Below are 8,165 nucleotides of genomic sequence, written 5' to 3' on the forward strand. Positions count from 1 at the left end.
TTTTTGGTACCCTCTGTATATGTGTGTGTGTGTATAATAAAAAAATACAGTGAATGTTTAAATAAAAACATTACAGTGAAAAACTCATTGCCATTAATCCCCCTCAAATACTCCCCCCCACTTCAAACACACTTATGCCATTGTTCTTGCCACTTTCTGAAGCAGTTCTGGAAGTCCTCTTACATGAGTGTCTTTAGTTGCACTGCAGTGGCTGCCTCGATGTCCTGAATTATTTTGACTTTGGGGAAGAGGCAGAAGTCACATGGTGCCAGATCTGGTGAATACGGTGAATGAGGACGCACCATAAGTTTTTCATTTGACAGAAATTGCCATATACCAGAAGCTGTATGTGACACGGAGCATTATCATGATGGAGGATGATTTACAGCACACTTTAAAACACACCTTCTCTCAAGTATAGCTCACACACTACTGACTGCATCAAAGAAGTTAAAAATTATCACACACTTCTGCTAAGGTTCGATGTGCAGCTTCCTGTATTGAAGATCCCTGCCTTTCGGTTGGATGGCACTCGGAGGCGGCATTCACCATATTTGTTGATCACACCTCATATTCTTTAACAAATCTGCCTTTCTAGCCAGATTGACTGCCATCTTTTCTATTCCTAAATCCCAATATTACATAGCAGAGTACTGAGTTTATTAAACAGCAGTACCTGAAAAATGTTTTCTTAATATATCCTTCTTTATTTATTCCAGGCATTTTTGTTTATGTATAAGACAAAAATCAATGGAAAACAAATTTCTTGTTTTTTGAGAACTACATCAGTAAACATTCTTATTCCAGTATTTGCATTTCTAAGGTCATTAGATACATAACTGCATTTCTTTCCTTATATTTCAGTATCAGTCTGTATTAACACTATGCATAATATATTATATGGTCATTTGCGTAGGTGGCCTTAAATTGATCTATAGTGTACATATAGTTTTAGAATCCATAAGGAAAATGCCAGTTCTCCCTGGTAATGTTATCCAATATCTGGAACCATGGGGATTTCCAGGCTTGTTTATGTTATAGTCAGCCATGAAATAAAGGGCTCTGTTCTTGTTCCTATTGCAATCCCTAATGTTTACTCCTGACTACTACATTATTATTGTGATCTTGAGAGACAAAAGAAGAGTTTGATGAACACTGTGCAAGTCATTCAAGTTTTTCCTCATTCTTTTTCTTCCAGGGAAACGGATTGTGTGAAGCATTTTTTATACTAACACAGAAAATTAATTACAGTTTTAAGGCCAACAAATGTGTGAGACATTTTCATCTCTACAATCCAGATGGGAAAACAAACACATAGAGGCTTAGTGAATACTTTAAAACCACAGAGCCAATTGAAAGTGGTTCTAGGACCAGTCTAGGTCGCTTGAAGCAGTACTTCATGAAAACTATGAAGTTCACCAGTAGTCCAGATAATACAAATGCATTTTAGTAGAACACTACAAAATAATCAAACTTCTGGATGCAGAATACCCTAGCCAAATTTTCATAATGGAAAGATGCTCTTCTGTGGGTTGCAATTTTGAGGGCCGATGTTGCTAAAAGCATCCAGGGCAATTAGAAAACAACAAAATCAAGTTTGTCATAGAATTCATTCACATGCCAGAAAAGCAATATTCTTCTTTTACAATATTAACCATTATACACAAGAATATTTTTATGCAACTGACAGAATCATAACAGTATAAACAAAAGAGCACATTTAACTGGATAAAAACCAAGTAGGCCAGACTTTGTATATAAATCCAAATATCTATAATCGTCACAAAACATAATCCAGATTGCAATTGCAGAATGAAGCTCCTAATTGCTTAGAGTTGGGAATTAAACTGTGTGATCTTTGTGACAGCTGTGACAGGTAATATAAGAGAAGTTCCAATAAAGAGATACAACACTGCATAATACTGTTACAAGAAGCAAGAGATATAATCAAGCTTCATAGAATTTGAACATAAGCTTAGCAAAGATAATTTTTTTCTATAAAGATTTAGAAATAGGGGAAGTTTATTTTCCCTAAATTAACAGGAGATATGTGTAGCCCCAACGTAACATATCTGTATTTTCTGATTTACCTAAGTTGGCTAAAAGCAGTCTTCATATTTTCTATGAAACTTATTTCACTATTCCAATTCCCAGGAAGTGAAAGTTGCAATCATTTTTCTTTTACTTCTCAATTTCCTCCTACTATACTTCATCCTTGAGGCTTTCTTTCCCCAGCCCAGTGACCAGCTAATTAATTTATGCCACAAGAGAAAGGAAATTAATATAAGTTCAAACACAAAGGCTATGTTCTACTCACAGGTGTGAAAATAGAATTTTCCTTAAAAATTAGTGAGAATAGGAGCCGAGACCCAACACCCGCCTAGGCTCCTCCTGCCTCCCCCCACCCCCACCTACTAAGGCGCCAGGCGGTGGCGGCCTGCTCACTGGCCGCGCGTTCCAGCCAGCCGAGCGATCCTGCCGCGCCTCCCGCCAAGTTTGTCCTGTTTCAGCCGACCTCACCACAATGCCGTCCCAAATGGAACATGCCATGGAAACCATGATGTTCACGTTTCACAAATTTGCCATGGATAAAGGCTACCTGACAAAGGAGGACCTGCGAGTGCTCATGGAAAAGGAGTTCCCCGGGTTTCTGCAGAACCAAAAAGACCCTCTGGCCGTGGACAAAATCATGAAGGACCCGGACCAGTGCCGAGATGGCAAAGTGGGCTTCCAGAGCTTCTTCTCGCTCATCGCGGGGCTCACCATCACATGCAATGACTATTTTGTAGTACACATGAAGCAGAAGGGAAAAAAGTAGGCGGCGCTGCGCAGTAACGCCCGCCCCGAGAAGAGTCCTCACCATGGGTCGCATCCGGAATCCCCCCCCCGCCCCATAGCTTCCCCTGGATAAGGATTTCATGAGCAGATTGGGACCCTTAGAAAATGTACAGATAAAATCCCACCTCCATTTGACAAGAGAAACACAAGCCAATTAGAACCAGATAAGCTTTTGATTTTTATATTGCTTGTATCCTGCTGCCCTCAATAAACAGATTTCTTTTTTAGTTCCTAAAAAAAAATAGTGAGAATAGTAAGTATGCAGCCTTAGATGTAATTGAACAATAGTACAGATGACATAATTTATTTTCCAAATTCTAGAATATCAGTAGAAAAATCTGTTTCTTTTGAACTAGCCCCCATCATTTTTTCTCCTATGCCTAGATAACAAGCACATCAAATTTTAATGTCAGGGAAGGAAAGGATTGGTATATAAAAAAATTTTCAGATATTTCTTTTCTTTGTAAGTGGAATATGTGCTGATTATACCTCAGCAGATGTTTTCTTCTTTTGTTATGCCACAGGACTCTGTTTTTTTTAAAAAATCTCCCTATTTCATAACTCTTAAATAAATCTGGAAGATAAGGCATTTTATTGAAGATAACCAAGACAGAAAAAGGTTAATTAACTGTGCTGATTTTCTACAGCTTTGTAACAAATCACCAAAAATATAATGTCTTAAAACAACATAAATGCATTATCTCATAGTTCTATGAGTCAAAAGCCTGAATGCGCTTAGCTAGTTTCTCTGCTCCAGGTTTCAAAGGTGGAATCAAGGTGTCAACTAGCCTGTGCTCTTATTTGAAGGCTTTAGGAGAAAATCCTCTTCTACCCTCACTTCAGTTGTTGACAGCATTCAATTCCATGTACATAGCTATAGGACTGTAGTCACCATTTCCTTGCTGGCTATATTAGTCTGGGTTTACTTTTACCTTCTAGAGAACACTTGCATCCCCCTGATGCATTACTTCCTTTCACCTTCAAAGTCAGCAATGGTGGATTGAGACCTCAAGCTTTAAATCTCTCTGATAGTTCCTTCTTCCTCATCTTTCCTGTCTTCAGCTTGAAAAAGTTTTCTGCTTTTAAGAGCTCATTATAATTAGATTGGGCCCACCCAGATAATCCAGAACAATCTCTCTAAATTAGGGCCTGTACACCTAATTACATATGCAAAGTATTTTGCCAGGAAAGGTAATATAATCACAAATTCTGGGATTAAGGCTTGGACATCTTTGGGGGATGGGTGGTATTTGACTTACTATAGTAATCTACTCAAGACAAAACAACTAGGAAATGATGCAGCAGCTTGTTAAAATCTAGGGCTTTTTCCATTAAATTTTGCTACCCTGCCAGTCATTTTCTTTCCAGGTCAGTTAACAAAACACCAGTAAATCACCACAACTATATTGGGCAGTAAATATTATATCTTGAGAATAAACAATGTTGCTGAAAATGAAAAAAAAATAGGAAAGTTTATTAAGAATTCCAAGAAGCTAGTGGCTTCTAAGTAATACGGTGTTTCCCCAAAAATGAGACGAGGTCTTATATTCATTTTTGCTCCAAAAGATGCATTTTATTCATTTATTCATGTACAAATATCTACATTTATTCAAATGCAGTCATGTCTGGCTGACAATCTTAACTGAGGCTTATTTTGGGGTAGGGTTTATAGCACGAGCACCTTGGAAATCATGCTAGGGCTTATTTTCTGGTTAGGTCTTATTTTCAGGAAACATGGTATATTGCTCCCAGGTAAGAAATCTGTCATTTTTCAGTCAAAAATTCATAATTTTAGTTACATAAAGTTAATAGGTAAAAGGAAATCCATTTCCTATAAGATACTATATCTTCATGACATGACAAAATGCAGATTAGAAAAATTATCTGCGATCAGCCAGAATATAATGAACGCCTTTCCACCTGAGTGTGAAGGTATTTTAAGGAGTTTAATCATATTCATCTCTCTTACTGCATGAATCTAATGAAGAATCATACTTTGCTTTTCTGTTTCTGACTTTAATTGCATTGAAAGTTAAATACACACACACACACACACACACGGAAAATCCGGAAGTCAGCTTCCCATTTTAAGCTGAGTGCTTAACTAATAAAGAGTTCTGAAGACTAGTCTTAAATATGTCACTATCCGTGTGATTTCAGTCCAATCACTTCAGCCCTCTGGGTCTCATTGTCCCTCTTTTTAAGTTAAAGAGAGTGATCTACATGATCTTACGTGTTCTTGATAGCTCTGATTTTCTAATATTCCATCATCTCAAATATTCAAATAAAATATCTTTGGCATCCTATGTATTTACAAAGTAGTATTTTACTAAGACATTCCCTAACCTCTACTGGCATTTTTAATGAGAGATCTTAGATGTCAGACTTTGAATTTAAAAATCAATTAATCTTTTATATAGTTAAACTATTACCATCGGTCTTATTGCTATATTTTCAACAGTTTGCTTTCTGAACAATGAGTTCTATACTGTTTTTTAAAGAGTTATTCTCTGATCAGAAACTTTCAGCAGATGAATTGCCTTTGAAGGCAACTTAATATCTATTATTCAAACTTTGCTTTTTCTATGTACCAGTATTTTGGAAGATGGAGGTAAAGATATATAGGCTGAAAAAACTCCAGTCCAAAAGCTTCCTACTCCATTTTAAATGACACTGGAAATTTTGGTTCACATTTCTAATGGGAAGATGGACTAGGTGGCCTGATCGCAGGTTTTTACATTTAGCAATCTAGTAAGATAACTGTGAGAAAGACAGCAATACAAAAACTTTTAGTCAAGGTAAGCAAACTTCTGTAACAAGCTAACCCACAAATTTCAGTGGCTTAACAGGGTAGAAGTGTATTTTTTTACTCAGTATGTATTATTGGTGGTGATGGGGGTGGGGTGACTTGTGTTCCACACGGTTATTCAGAAGTGCAGGCTGCTAGCAGCTCTGTAATCTTCAATAGTTGATTTCCAAGGTCACCGTTGAAGTTAATATACATTCAGCACATTGGCAAAGAGCATGAAGAATGGTGAATAGAATATTTTAATGGTTCAAGCTTGAAAGAACATATATTATTTCCCTCTACATACATCTGGCTATAAATCATCCATATAGCCACACCTAACTGAAAAGCAGGCTGAGAAATGTAGTCCAGTCATGTGCCCTGGAAGAAGAGGCCTTCAATTGATTTAATAAGTCCTGCCTACATTATTGAGGCTAATCTCCCTTACTTAGAGTAAACTGATTGTAAAGTTTAACCACATCTACAAAATACCTTTACAGCAACACCTAGATTAGTGTTTGAAAACTAACCATCACAGCATCTATTGGAGAAATATTTGAAGTACAAAAGTTTATTTGTTTCCTAATATATAAAATAAACTTCTCAAATATAATATGCGGTTTGGAGGTAAAAAGTATTAAAGGATTGTTTTCCTAAGGACAAGTTTTCAAGCAACGAAAAGTTAATTGGTTTTCAATGATTATTATATTCAAGACTTTTGATGCAAGACCATATTAATAAATCATAGTCAGTGCACCCCAGATGTTAAATTGGTTAAAAAGACTAAAAGCCAGCCAAAATGTATATCAGGAAGTAATGGAACTTAAATATGCCACATCTCCTACACCTAAGCATTCAGCAAGCTACACAATTTTGCCCATACTATAAGAAGGTAAAACTTTGATGAACACAATAAAGCCTAAATGAATGATATTTAAAAATATACCAGTATTTTATTAATAAAATAATCCATATGGAATAATGATGATCCAACCTTAGTAATGATTAAACTTAATTTATCCATAAAAATATAGAGTGGAGTAAAGACAGTTTTTTCAATAAATGGTGTTGGGAAATCTGGACAGGTACATGCAAAAGAATGAAACTGGACCACCTTCTTAAACCATATACAAGAATAAACTCAGAATGGATTAAAGACTTGAATGTAAGACCTGAAACCATAAAACTCCTAGAAGAAAACATAGGTAGTAAACTCTCTGACATTGTTCTTAATAATGTTTTTTTCTGATCTATCTCATTGAGCAAGGGAAACAAAATAAAAAATAAACAAAAGGGACTTCATCAAACTAAAATTTTTTGCCCAGCAAAGGAAACCACCAACAAAATGAAAACAAAGCCTACTGAATGGGAGAAGATATTCGCCAATGATACATCTGATAAGGGGTTAATATACAAAATTTATAAAGAACTCATACAACTCAACACCAAAAAAAACAAAAATACAATCCAATTAAAAACTGGGCAGAGGCCCTAAATAGGCATTTCTCCAAAGAGGACATACACATGGTCAATAGACATATGAAAAGATGCTCAATGTCGCTAATCATCAGAGAAATTCAAACTGAAGCCACAATGAGATATCACCTCATACCTGTCAGAATGGCTATCATCAATAAATCAACAAACAACAACTCTTGGTGAAGATGTGGAGAGAAGGAAACCCTTGTGCACTGTTGGTGAGATTGCAAATTGGTGGTACCCCTATGGAAAACGGTTTGGAAGTTCCTCAAAAAGTTAAAAATAGAACTACCTTATAACCCAGCAATTCCACTTCTGGGTATTTATCCAAAGAAATACTAGAGACTTATTCAGAAAGATATATGCATCTCTATGTTCACTGCAGCACTACTAACAATTGCCAAGATATGGAAGCAATCCAAAGGCACATCAATAGATGATTGGATAAAGAAGAGGTGGTACATATATACAATGGAATGTTACTCAGCCATAAAAAAATCCCAAAGAAATCTGACACTATCCATAGCTTTTGTGATATTAGTTTTATAAGGGGAATCACTTCATAAATTTTATAAATGTCTAACAACTATGCTGTACACATGAAACTAATATAAAATAGTATTGAATGTCAATTATAATTACAAAAATACAGGGATATAAAGTACAGCATAGGGAATGTAGTCTATAATATTGTGCTAATTATGTACAGAATTAGGTGGGTAATAGACTTATTGGTGTTATCACTTTCTGAGGTATATAAATGTCTAATCATTATGGTGTTTTGTACACCTGAAACTAGTAGAAAAAGAAGTAAAATAAGTTGTATCATAAAAAAAGAACAAAATTTTACTATTTGGGACAGTATGGATGGACCTAGAGGGTATTATATACTAAGTGAAATAGATCAGACTGAGAAAGACAAATACCATATGATCTCAATTATATGTGGAATCTGAAAAACAAAATAAATAAACAAATAAAATAGGGGAAAAAAACAATGTAGCCATGTTCACTAATGCTTTTAAAGTGATTTCATGAGTTATATTAAATCATCTTGCAT

The 8,165-nt window shown here is 35.6% G+C and overlaps 1 pseudogene; it reads left to right on the forward strand.

The window, feature by feature from the left end:
• Positions 1–2,457: 2,457 nt before the first annotated feature.
• On the forward strand, positions 2,458–3,065 carry LOC109396807 (protein S100-A10 pseudogene; annotated as a pseudogene).
• Positions 3,066–8,165: the final 5,100 nt, after the last annotated feature.

Source organism: Hipposideros armiger, unplaced genomic scaffold, assembly GCF_001890085.2.
Source record: "Hipposideros armiger isolate ML-2016 unplaced genomic scaffold, ASM189008v1 scaffold_545, whole genome shotgun sequence".
Lineage (NCBI taxonomy): Eukaryota > Metazoa > Chordata > Mammalia > Chiroptera > Hipposideridae > Hipposideros > Hipposideros armiger.